The 12,738-nt window shown below is 39.6% G+C and overlaps 1 protein-coding gene across 3 annotated transcripts in view; it reads right to left on the bottom strand.

Annotated features, from left to right (window-relative positions):
- Positions 1–12,738, bottom strand: part of ACVR1 (activin A receptor type 1) — a 147,886-nt gene that overhangs the window by 76,991 nt on the left and 58,157 nt on the right. The gene's annotated exons all lie outside the window — the stretch shown is intronic.

The following is a 12,738-nucleotide window of genomic DNA, read 5'->3' as shown; positions in this document are numbered from 1 at the left end:
TTTTAAACCGATACTGTTTCTTACAATGTCTCAGGCCTACCTTCTTAGAAGACAGAACATTCCCATGATATTCTACTAAAAACAGACACATCACCAGGTCAGTACAAAACGACTTTCCAAATCCCACGGTACTTTTCAAATTCCACTTGAAGATCAGATTGTATGTAGTTAAGGAGCTAGCATTTAGCTCAATTTCTAATGTATGTGGGCTTGAAACCAAGTTTGGCACTTTTTTTGCTCATCACAATTTTACAGCTAGGTAAAGCCACAGATACCCCACAATGTACTACCCAAAAAATTACTGTGATATTGGTCACAGAATAACTGAGAATATAATACACTTCTATATACAACTTTCAGAATCCATATTAGGCAATCTAAGTGCTAATCTGCAATACAGCTATAAAGGATGTTTCTGGAAACTAGACTTACGAGTAGCATACACTTTGTTAACTACAATATTCAGGATGAGAGGAAAGTTATAAGATGAACCCTAAAATTCTTTCCCATTGGAAAATTTGACAAAATGTTCATTTATCTGGTCTGATGGTCTAAACTCATTCTTCAATACATATGTTAGTGACTACCTTCATTCAATAAGGACATTCTTGATACCCTTCTCAATTCAATTTCTAACAATCTGTGAATTAGAAAGAATCTTGGAAGACAGGTCATACAATCACCCACCCCTATTTTGAATGACTTTTACATTGTCCACGTGTAGACACTTTCTAACCTATGCTTGCTCACCATTGGTAAGGGCTCTCACTACGATTCTATGACAGTTTTTTTCTTTATGTATCTTTAGACATTCTGTACTATGCCTTCCATAAGGAAAATATAATAATTCTCTTTAATATAAAAGGCAGAGGCAATGTGGAAAAATAATTTGTGGAAACCTGCTTTTTCTTAGTCATCTAGGAAGGCAGAAGAAACTTGCCTAAGGACACAGGTCAAACCGCAAACCACCACATCAGAGCATTCAGGTCTTAACCAACCACTACTCTACACAACTTTCACTTAACTAGCCAGCCACAGTTTAGCAAACTTGTTCTGTCATCCTTAACAGTTTTTTGTTTGTTTGTTTTTGGGGTTTTGTTTTTGTTTTTGTTTTTTTGAGGCAGGGTCTTGCTCCATGGCCCAGGCTGGAGTGCAGTGGCGCAGCCTCAGCTTACTGCAGCCTCAACCTCCTCGGCTCAAATGATCCTGCTGCCTCAGCCCCTCAAGTAGTGGGGACTACAGGCACATGCCACCATGTCTGACTAATTCTTTTTGTATTTTTTGGTAGAGGTGGGGTTTCACCATGTTTCTCAGTCTGGTCTCGAACTCCTGGGCTTAATCAATCCCCCTGCCTCGGCCTCCCAAAGCTCTGGGATTACAGGTGGGAGCCACCAACCTCTACCATCCTTAACATTTTATTCAAGCCTCAATTCTTCTGAACTTCAACTGAAAATCTTGATTTTCCTCTTAAAGAACAACCTTTACTCATGGTTATTTAATACACCATTCAATCATGCCTTCTTTCCATTTCTCCAACCTTAAACAATTTCATATTACTCTGTGATCTCCAATTATCTCCTCCCTCCCTCTGCCCCCAGAAAAGATGTTGACATCATAGAAAAAAACAAGTCTCTTTGATAGTGCATCAGTGGTTTCTAGCTCCCATCTTCCATCCCTACTCTTCAGTTCTCTTGTAAACTCACCCTTCAAAATAAACGGAAATTAGTGTAAGACACATTTGGGGGCAAAGTTTGGCCCAGCAAGGCAAATTCTAGACATGAAACTTTGAAGGAAAATAGACTTACATCAGCCATCACCGAGCAGGGCCAAAATCAGCCACTGCAACTGATTAGATAATACAAGAACAGTCACATCTCTTCTATGCTCAAAAGGCAATGAGCTAACCCAAAGGCAGCTTGTGCCAAACTACCTGGGCCTTTGGGAGGAGTGAAATGAGACATGGGCTGTCAGTAATAGCTGCAAAGAAAGGTTAAACCGAAGTTATCATACCATATAAGTTAAGTCAGGGTCTTTTCTACAGTTCAAAATGACCTGTTAAATATTTTTAACACCACACTCTGTCTGAACTGGCAATGTGCAAATTGCCAAGGCTAGGTTTTATATAGACTTCACTGCTGCTGGAGGGTTTCTGGCGGGGTGTTACTTTCAGAATATTAGCATGTAATTTGATCTTTCATGATAGATGAATACAAATAGCTTCTTGGACAAGTCCTATAGAACTGAAAACCAGGCCCTGGATCGGTTTATCCTGTAGTTAGAGGAAATAATTATGGATTATTTCAGGAAAGAATGGGTTTTGACTGAGTTACACTATAAACATTCCAGCTGTAACAGATGGACCCTAGATATGGTTTGGGAAGGAAGGGAAGCAAACAATATGATCTGTAAAATGAAAAAAGATGAAAAAAAGATAAGGCTTAATGTGAAAGAAAGTGAAAGGTTTAGCTTAGGCTACTATGTAAGAATCAAAGGTTCCCCAATAAATTTATTTTAACTGTACACAGAATGAAACAGACTTTGCTATACCCCTTCCAGATATACACGAATACCTACGTTAAACTTCTAAGAATCCAGTGTTTTGATCACCTGCTGCGTGCCTTACTCGTACCTCAAAACTAGGTTTTATTTCCCCAGGTTTGACTATATGGAGACTGTCCCTCATTTTCCACTTCATTCCTTTGTTTCAAATAGCCATGGTCCACCTGCTTTGTTTCAACTGATAGGACTCCATCATCTCCCTGCTGTTTTGTTACATTCTCCATTGCAGCTCACAGCTCACTCCCTGTCCCTTGTTTGCAAACTGTGACTAGAACCTTTTTTTTTTTAACCTATTAGTAGGAAAAGCCCCATTATTCCTTCCCATAAAGCTCATCTAGACATGTAACTCTGAAGTTCATTTCAAATCCCACTTCTTCCCAAAGTCCTCAGGTAGACACTGTCTCAGTGCTCTGTCTCATTTCTAGCTGTGCCTGATCTGAAGCTTCCCCTCTAACCTAACAGTGTAGACCTTTCTATCCCTCCCATGACTTACAAGTGGTGTTAGAAGCACTGCCCATCTGACACAGCTGTCCCAATTCTCAGGCTAATGTGATTAATCTATAATAATTTTTGGGTGGTGGGTATAAGATGAAAGGAATGTCAAGGCCAGAGAGGTACATTTCTCTCTCTCTCTCTCCCTCTCTCTCTCTGTCTTTACTGAGAGACACTGGAGCACTTTTCTGTTGTAGTGAGAAACACCACACTTTATACACTGGCCTAACCAAAGCCTTCTGTCTCACTCCCACACTCCAAGCCCATTCCTGTTTCAGACCTTCTCACCCGCCCCCATGAACTATATTACCCCACCATACCTTCTTCATAGCACTTAACAACTAGGTGAAATTTGCCACTTACTTACTAGTTTATTTATTTTTATTGTGTTTCTCCCTCTTCCACACACCAAAATGTAAGCAAATGAGAGTAAGAACTCTGCCTGGTTCATGGCTACATGCTCATGCTTGGCACCTACCAGGAGCATAATAAAAATTAAAACATACTCATTTTAACATTTTAGCCTTGGCTACACTTTGATGTGGAAAGAGGAAGGTGAAGTTTAAGTTTTATATATCCTAGCAAGGAAATGGGGGGGAGGGGTGGGTTTGTATGTCCCCAATTTAATATAGTAGCAAGCAGATATTTGAGATAAATTAAAAGATATCATTTGTAACTTGGATTCCAGTTTTCAAGGGTGTCATCCAAGAGAGGCAGCCAAACAAAAAGACGGCTGGCAGACCTCGGGTGTACCAGACAACTCCCTGGTGGACAATATCCCAGTTGGAAGGGATTGCTTGGATCTCTAGTTGCAGACACCAGCTGATAGGCCCAGAGCCATCCCTAGTGACCTCTGAGACAGCGTCTGTCTCTTGAAAATACATCTCCTACAAGTCAGAAATTGACATATTATCTCCCCTGAAGGCTTCTAACATTTATTGACGCTATTTGGAAAGCCATGCTTCCATGCCTATTAATAACCTTCAGAAAGAACCCCAAGGAAGTGTCAGGAGAAAAATAGATCCAGCCGATGAAAGCCAAAGACTTGACCAGAGGTTACAGTCAGTAATACATTTAAAAAAAAAAAAAAAGGAAAGTTGTAACCTTTCTGAATTAGATGTTATCTTTTCAGGAGGCTTAAAACAAAATACTTAGCCAATGAATTACAGCAATGTGAGGCAAGAACCCTGGTCTTTACAAAAAGGAACTCTTGAAAGACCCCGTATCTATTTAAATAGACCAGCAGCAGCAACTAACTTTATCTGCACATCAATTATTCCAAGGAATTTTGCCTACACGGCTGTTATCATTAAACCTTTTATAGTTATTTTTACAGTTATTTAAACTTTGTAAAGTTTCTCCAAGTGACGCATTAAATAGCAACCAGATCAACCTACTCTAAATAATGGAATCACTAATTAACACTAATCTTGGCAAAGAATTCTCTTAGTGGTCTTTCTCCTCTCCCCTCCCCCAAATAGAATGTGATTAATGGAATTCTCTCACAATTTAGCTTGAAATATGCTTTTGCCAGTCAAGCAGCTAAAGCAGAATCAGATAATTGTGGTATGACTCAACAAACACACAGCTGTTCATTTAAATATATCCATCAAAAGTATAAATATGATCATGAGAAAGAAAACGAGCCATGTACCAGGGTCAGTGCACAAGTTGAATGGGTTAGCATCCAAGTAACCACAACAGAAAACAAGAAGGAGACGGGGAGAGGAGGCAGGGAGAGATTCTGGATGGACACCGGGTGGAGAGAGACTGGAGAACGGATGTAACCAAAAAACCACCCACCCAACCAGAAACACTCACTGAACTAAATAAGAAAACAATGTTAACAGTAAAAATAAATGCACTCTATGAAGTAGGGAGAAAGAATGAAATCTTAAAAATAGGTGATGCACCCAAGAACACAAAGGTAGAAAGTCGATAGAGTAGAAAATGGTGAATTTGGTCTGTTATTAAAAATAAAATGCAGTCCGGCACAGTGGTTCATGCTTGTAATCCCAGCAGTTTGGGAGGCTGAGGCAGGAAGACTGCTTGAGCCCAGGAGCTCAAGACCAGCATGGGCAACATAGTGAGATCCCATTTCTACAAAAAAAAAAAAAAAAGAAAATTGGCCAGGAGTGGTGGCGGGGGCCTGTAGTCCCAGCTGCTCTGGAGGCCGGGCCAACAGGATCACTTGAGCCCAGGAGTTCAAAGTTACAGTGAGCTATGATCATGCCACTGTACTCCAGACTAGGTGACAGAGTGAGACCCTATCTCCAAAAAATATGTAAAATTAAAACTAAAAACAAAACAAAGACCCCAAGGCAGTGGCAAATAGGAGAACAGTATTCTCACCTCAGTCCTTGTCCACAACCTTCAAACACTCTGATTATGAAATCACTGTGGAAACATGGGTATGCTTCCAATAGTCCAAAAGTATGACTGAAAAACACCACTCTGTAGCAGGATATCCCTTAAGGAGGTTCTACATATACAAGACTGCCATTTAACATGAGGCAAGGAAATGGAGAAAGAGCAAACTGTAAGAACATGATGGGGGACAGGTGGCAGGGAGAGTTCCCTGCATCCAGTGTGCCAGGCCCCATTCCTTCTTTCTTTCTCAAGGATGGGTCAGAAAGGCCCAATAAGAACTTGAGAAGCAAAGGCACTGAGAAGCTCTTGAGGCTTCTCCTCCCTTAATATGTAATTCAAAATGCTAACAAGTGAAAGAAACATCTAATCCATGATAAACATTTCCAAGCTTTCCCTGAACCATCAAAAATCTCTCTTTCCAAAAAATAATCTCTCTGGCAGTGGCGGGCCTAAGCACATGTGTAGCCAAACTGCTCAGTTATCCTGCACTGAAAACGATCCACACCCTTCCCATCTATAGGCAATCTCTCTGACATCATCATAGCAACAATTTCAACTACCACTACCTCCTTAGCCCCAAGGTCCCCAGTATCCACCCTCTTCATCCTTTCACCGAACACTTTCTGGAACAGCAACTACACAGGCTTCCTCCATGTCGCCCATCCAGTCTTCGGTCCACAGTGTTCTGTCCTAGTCAATGCACTGAAATACCCCTTGTTAAGGTTCTACCTCGTTTTAGTCTTTTACCTTATCCTTCAGGTTCACAAAGGAGCTTCCTCAAAATATGGATTCCCAAGCCTCACCCCTTAGAGATTTTGATCAGTGATGATGAGGCCTAGGAATCCCCCACCCCACAACCCCCACCCCAAATCCGGTGATGCTGAGAATGACAAGGAGGTCTCACTCACTTATGAGGTAGGATGTGGGGTTGTGACCACCTTCTTCCCTTGGCTTCCTCCCTAGCTGGGATTTGTGGGCTGCACTCTCAGGTATCTTTACTTTTAATGCTTTGATCTTTCTCAGTTTCCTTGCATGGAAGCTTCCTCTTCTGTCACTCATGCCTTAAATCTTGGTTTAGGCCCACAGCTCAGCCTTTACTTTTCATTCAAGATGTTACTTGTTTTCTTAGACTCAGGAACCACTGTAGGCCACCAGGCTGGACTACCAGGTTGAGAATGAAATCACCCATTCTTTTTTTTTTTTTTTTTTTTTTTTTTTTTGAGACGGAGTCTCGTTCTGTCGCCCGGGCTGGAGTGCAGTGGCCAGATCTCAGCTCACTGCAAGCTCCGCCCCCCGGGTTCACGCCATTCTCCTGCCTCAGCCTCCCGAGTAGCTGGGACTACAGGCGCCCGCCACCTCGCCCGGCTAGTTTTTTGTATTTTTTAGTAGAGACGGGGTTTCACCGTGTTAGCCAGGATGGTCTCGATCTCCTGATCTCGTGATCCGCCCGTCTCGGCCTCCCAAAGTGCTGGGATTACAGGCTTGAGCCACCGCGCCCGGCCAAAATCACCCATTCTTTAGTCATTCCCCCCTCCCTATCTATTCCTTCCTTATTACCCTCCTCCCCATATGTTCTTTTCTTTTCACTGTTTATAAAATTAATATTTAAATTTTTTATTACACATAGTTCAAGTTACAAAGAAACAGAAAGCATAATATGCCTCCTTTTAAAATCTTCTAGTTTCAAAAATAAGCAACATTCTACCCCCCGTTTCAAAAATAAGCAGCCTTATTTCCTCCATTCCCATTTTCTTCCTGAGGTATTTTAATAAGAATCACAGATGTCATATCATTTCACCCACAAATTCTCTGACAGATAAGGATTTTTTTCTAAACATAACTAAAACTTCACATCTCACCCAACAAAGTTAAAATTATTCCTCCTTCAAATATCATCTAAGAGCTAATCAGTGTTTAAATCTGCTCAATTTTCAACAACTAAAACACCCTCTAACAATGACAACAACAACAACAAAAAAAATTAAAAGGAGAATGGAAATAGCATTCTATTTCAACAAAAAGAAATTGTTTTCAGTTTTCATAACTAGCGGTATAGTGTTAGTATTGTGGCACTACTGAGAATACTGTGTGTATAATGTGGAAGAAAGCAAATGAGTATCTATGGACTATTCTGACTATCATCCCCTATTGTGTTTGAGGACTAGAATTCTGTGTCAAATAAAGGAGATAAAGATGTTACACAGAAAAGGTTAAGATAAAACCTTTTAAACTGAATTTGAATCACAAGTATCAGAATGAACTCACGAAGTATTTTATAAATATTTAATTCCTGGTTCTGTCCACTAAATGGGCATAGAAATAAGGACCCACTCAGCAGCAGTGAGCATCCCTGGTGTCCAGATTGTGGTGTTAATACAACATATGCCACTAAAAGAAAAACAAATTGAACCATGTGGATGCAATCACCAAAATCTAGCAAGTAAGAAGCTGGAGGTCAAATGGCCAGTTTCTTCAACAGAGAAACTGTAAGGGAAAGAAAGGGCTGGAGGTGGAAACCCCAGGTTTAAGAGACTTACAAAACATAAAGAGCTAATACGAGACCAACCTATAGGTCTGAACACCTGGTTGATGGACCCACATAAAAAGGCAAGGAGGCAATTACTACAGTGTATATACTACATAATATACTGTTTCTTGGCCTGCATGGTGATCACAAAAAATATTCACCTTGTAATTAACTAAACTATGTACGCTTCTTGTATAAATTTGTGTTTTATTTTACATTAAAAAAGGTAAAAAGGAAAGGACAAAAGCTGAATACATGTTGTTAGAAATATATACACACATACACATACACTAAGCAAGTTATAAGCACTGTGCATCATATATATGCCAACAATTAGCCCAGGTTTGTATATTACAAATAAGTCTATGTGATAAACTTCTGAAACATCAACTCTTCCTTATCTTCAAACTGAAGAAATTGTTTTTACAAGTTCCAAGTTTATTCCTAAAAGAAAAGCGAAATAAGTATGTTTCCTGGTCATAATCAGAAATCATGTATTGAAATAAAATTAACATATCATATAAAGTGGTCCTTCCTCCCACGTACTTCAATAAGTGTCACAGGTCAAAGGATATAGAAAGTCTAGGGCTCAGATCAGTGTTTCTCAAAGGAACTGTGCAACACTACGGTCAAATAAGAAAAATTAACATCATAAAGAGTGAACCTTCACTAATGAAGTCTATACATTTAACAAAATCCCAAAAATAATAGGTTTTCTTCATGGGGGAAGAGGGTGGTAACTGGGTATGATTCTTTTAATGTTCATATTTTTAAAACACACACGCAAGTATTAAAATTCTGTGAAATAGGACTTAAAATGGGGAGACTTACCCCTATGAAAAAGAAAATAAAAATAAAAATAAGCCTCAGAAAGTTAAAACAATGCGATTCTGCTGCATGAATGGGCAGATAGATTAATGAATCTAAACAGTTATCCCAGAAATAGACCAAAATCTACATGGAAATTTATACTATAAAAGAAACGAAAGGAGAAAAGTTGGGATCGTTCAGTAAAATTGGAATTTTAAGCCAAATCTCTAGGTAATATGGCAGAGACTGCTAATTTTCCACCAAAATCCCTTCTTTCCTTCTTCTTGGGTACAAGGTGGCCAACACAGACTTCACTTTTCAGTCTCCACTGCAGCTAGATGTACCCACATAACAAAGTTCTCATCACTATAGTTCTCCTCTGTAGTGATGTCTGCAGTTTCTTCTGATCACTAGCCCTGGACTTTCTCCTTTGCCCTTCCCATAGAGGGGACCCAGATACAGCAGCAACTCAGATAGGATCATGCAGATAACCACAGCAACAATTACTAGAGCCAAAGGACAGAAGGAACTCAAGCCTCCAAATGACCAGTGGATATGGGCGGTTCTGCTGATCTGTTTTGCTTACATGGGGACTGTTAAGAGAAGAAAAAATAAACTTCTGTGTTCTTTGAACCACAGCATATTTCAGTCCCTTGGTTACAGCAATTCAACCTAACCCGAATTAATAGAGCATCTAGAGAAAAATTCATTTGAATTCATACCTAACATTTCAGATGGATCAAAGACTTAAATCTAAAAAAACCCCACATGACATTAGAATGAACCAGGAGATGGTAGGTCTTGAAATCTAAAAATGAAAGGAGGTCTTTTAACTACAACACTATGATATTGACCATTTCCTCCGATGTAAGTAAGAATGTAACTTTCGCTGTGGAGCAAGAATTGGGGTCTGCTTTTTTACTACTGTATAGCCTGTTGCCTAGAACAAATTCTCATACACAAGAGGCATTCAATAAATAATTGTTGATTGAATAAATTGGCAATTTTAACTATATAAAATTTGTAATAACCTGCACAACAAAATAATAATTATTTCTATATAAATGGCCAACTGAGAAAAATATAAATAGCACATATCACAGGGATAAAAAGGGGGGACTGATAATTTTGATGTCATATTTTGATAATAAAAATCATAACCCAACAGCAAAATAGACAATGAACACAAACATAGAAAGAAGATAACTAGAAATAAAAGTGGCTTTTAAACTCGTGAAAAGATGCTCAATCTCAATCAAACTAAGAAAAATGCAAATTAAAGCACATTAAACTGCCATTTTTTACCTATTGTACTGTTAACCACATTAGAAACTATGAAGAATTTTAACTCTGTTTCATAATTATCACAGGGGTAGCAATTAAATACAGCCATCATCTACTTCTCCCTCAAATAAATATATACAGAAAATAAAGATGGTCTCCTACTACCATCTCTGTTATTCATTACTTCATTACTTCCTCTTAAAACTAATTCAACCTCACACCACCTTAAATGGGCATAAAAGTGTCTCAAAATGCTCAAAGGATGGTAGCCAGAACTAACAACTATGCTAATATATTAACAGCCTCCAAAAAATAAAAATTTCCCAAAACTGACACCTTGGCAACAACCCCAAGCAGTGCATCGTCTGCCTTCGAAAATAAAAACACACATCCTTAGTGACCAAAAGTCCAATGTCAACAGTCATGGCCTTGGTTTTGTCCATAATGTGAAAGGCCTCTTGCCTACCCCCTTTAAATTATGGACTAACCTCTCACTTGAGGACTGGTGATTATTATGTTACAGCCACATAAGGGACACTAAGCAGGGATTACTCACCCTGAGATTAAATTCTGCTTAAAAGGAAAAATATCCACAATATACCAAGTCAAGCCAAAAAGCAAGTTATAAAATAGAATGTATGCTCATGTTCCACCAATTTTTAACATAATTAATATGCATATTTGTTTGTGTATAAAAATATCTGTAAATGAAAAGGTTTATAAACGGGAAAGTTTATATTCCAAGATTTTAGCCAAAGGTGAAAGAGAGAAGGGAAGAACTTTTATCTTTATATATGGCTATACTTTATACTGTTTTGTATTATCTGAAATGAAATAATCAAAATTAACTTTTACATAAAATATAAAGCTATGGGGGACTAAGGCAGGAAGATCACTTGAGGCCAGGAGCTCAACACCAGCCTGGGCAACAGAGTGAGATCCCGTCTTTAAAAAAAAACAAACAACAACAAAAAATAGCCAGGTGTGGTTATGTACATCTATAGTCCTAGCTACTTGGGAGGCTGAGGCAGGAGGATCCCTTGGGCCCAGGAGTTTGAGGCTGCAGCGTGCCATGATTGCATCACTGCTCTCCAGTCTAGGCAACAGAGTAAGACCATGCCTCAAAATAGTAATAATAATAATAATAATGACTGTTTTATAATAATACATTGGACTTTCCTTTAAAAAGAATGCACCTAACAGCCATATCAGAGACTTTCCTCAAAAGTATTAAATCTAAGAAGGCTGCATAGACCAACCCTGGCAGAATTTAATCCTCAATTCCTTGCTTCTGTCTCCACATACATGGTTCAAACCATATCTGAGCAAATTAAGAAAGACACACACATCAACGTTTTGCACTTCAGGCTTCCCCTCACAGAAACATCTTACTGACTCTATTCCAAGTAGGTATACATATTACCCCCATAACTTATCACACCCTTAATATCGTTTCATCCTGGATAGCGAGACTTTTGGGGTTTGTTTGTTTGTTTTTGATACAAGGTCTTGTTCTATCGCCCAGTCTGGGCTGCAGTGGTGCGATCACAGCTCACTGAAGCCTCAACCTCCCAGCTTCAAGTAATCCACGTACCTCAGCCTCTCAAGTAGCTGGGAATATGTGCACCTGCCAAGACGCCTGGCTAATTTTTTTTTTTTTTTTTCCTTTTTTGTAGAGACAGGGTCTCACTATGTTTTCCAGGCTGGTCTCAAACTCCTGGACACAACCGGTCCTCCTCCTTTGGCCTCCCAAAGCACTGGGATTAGAGGCATGAGCCACCATGCCTGGCTCAAGGCTTCTTTATGCTTTCAAAGCACCCCACGGGAAATGTATTATTAAAATGTAGTTCTAGAAAAGGTAAATGTATGGACACAGTAAAAAGCCCAGTGATTGCCAAGGGCTAGTGGGGATGGGAAATGAATAGGTAGAGCACAGAGATCTTTAGGGCACTGAAGCTACTCTGTATAATACTGTAACAGTAGATGCATGTCATTACTCATTTGTCCAAACCCACAGAATGTACAACACCAAGATTGAGCCTAATGTAAATTATTGCCTTTGGGTGATAATGATGTGTCAATGTAGGTTCATTGATTGTAGTAAATGTACTACTCTGGTGTGGGATACTGACAGTAGGGGAGGCGTTGGGGAGATAGATGAGAACTCTATTTTCTGCTCAATTTTGCTGTGAACCTAAAACTGCTCTAAAAGAAATAAGGTCTATTTTAAAGGAAAAAATTAGGGCCGGGCACGGTGGCTCACACCTGTAATCCCAGCATGTCAGGAGGTCAAGGCAAGGCGGATCACAAGGTCAGAAGTTCGAGACCAGCCTGGCCAATATGGTAAAACTCCATCTCTACTAATAATACAAAAAAAAATTAGCTGAGCGTGGTGGCGCGTGCCTGTAGTCCCAGTTACTCAAGAGGTTGAGGCAGGAGAATTGCGTGAACCCGGGAGGTAGAGGTTGCAGTGAACCGAGATCATGCCACTGCACTCCAGCCTGGGTGACAGAACAAGACTCCGTCTCAAAAGAAAAAACAAAAGAAAAGAAAAACTTAATGTAGTGGCCCTGTAAGGTGAAAAGGATGGCAGGGGCATTTTATAGGTAGGGAAACATTGGCAGTATTTATCTGAAAAACTTGGCCAAATTTAAAGAATAGCTGTGCAGATCCACCCAACAAAGCCTCCTATGAAA

Source organism: Trachypithecus francoisi, unplaced genomic scaffold, assembly GCF_009764315.1.
Source record: "Trachypithecus francoisi isolate TF-2019V2 unplaced genomic scaffold, Tfra_2.0 Lachesis_group13, whole genome shotgun sequence".
Classification (NCBI taxonomy): domain Eukaryota; kingdom Metazoa; phylum Chordata; class Mammalia; order Primates; family Cercopithecidae; genus Trachypithecus; species Trachypithecus francoisi.
This window is presented reverse-complemented; position numbering and strand designations above follow the sequence as displayed.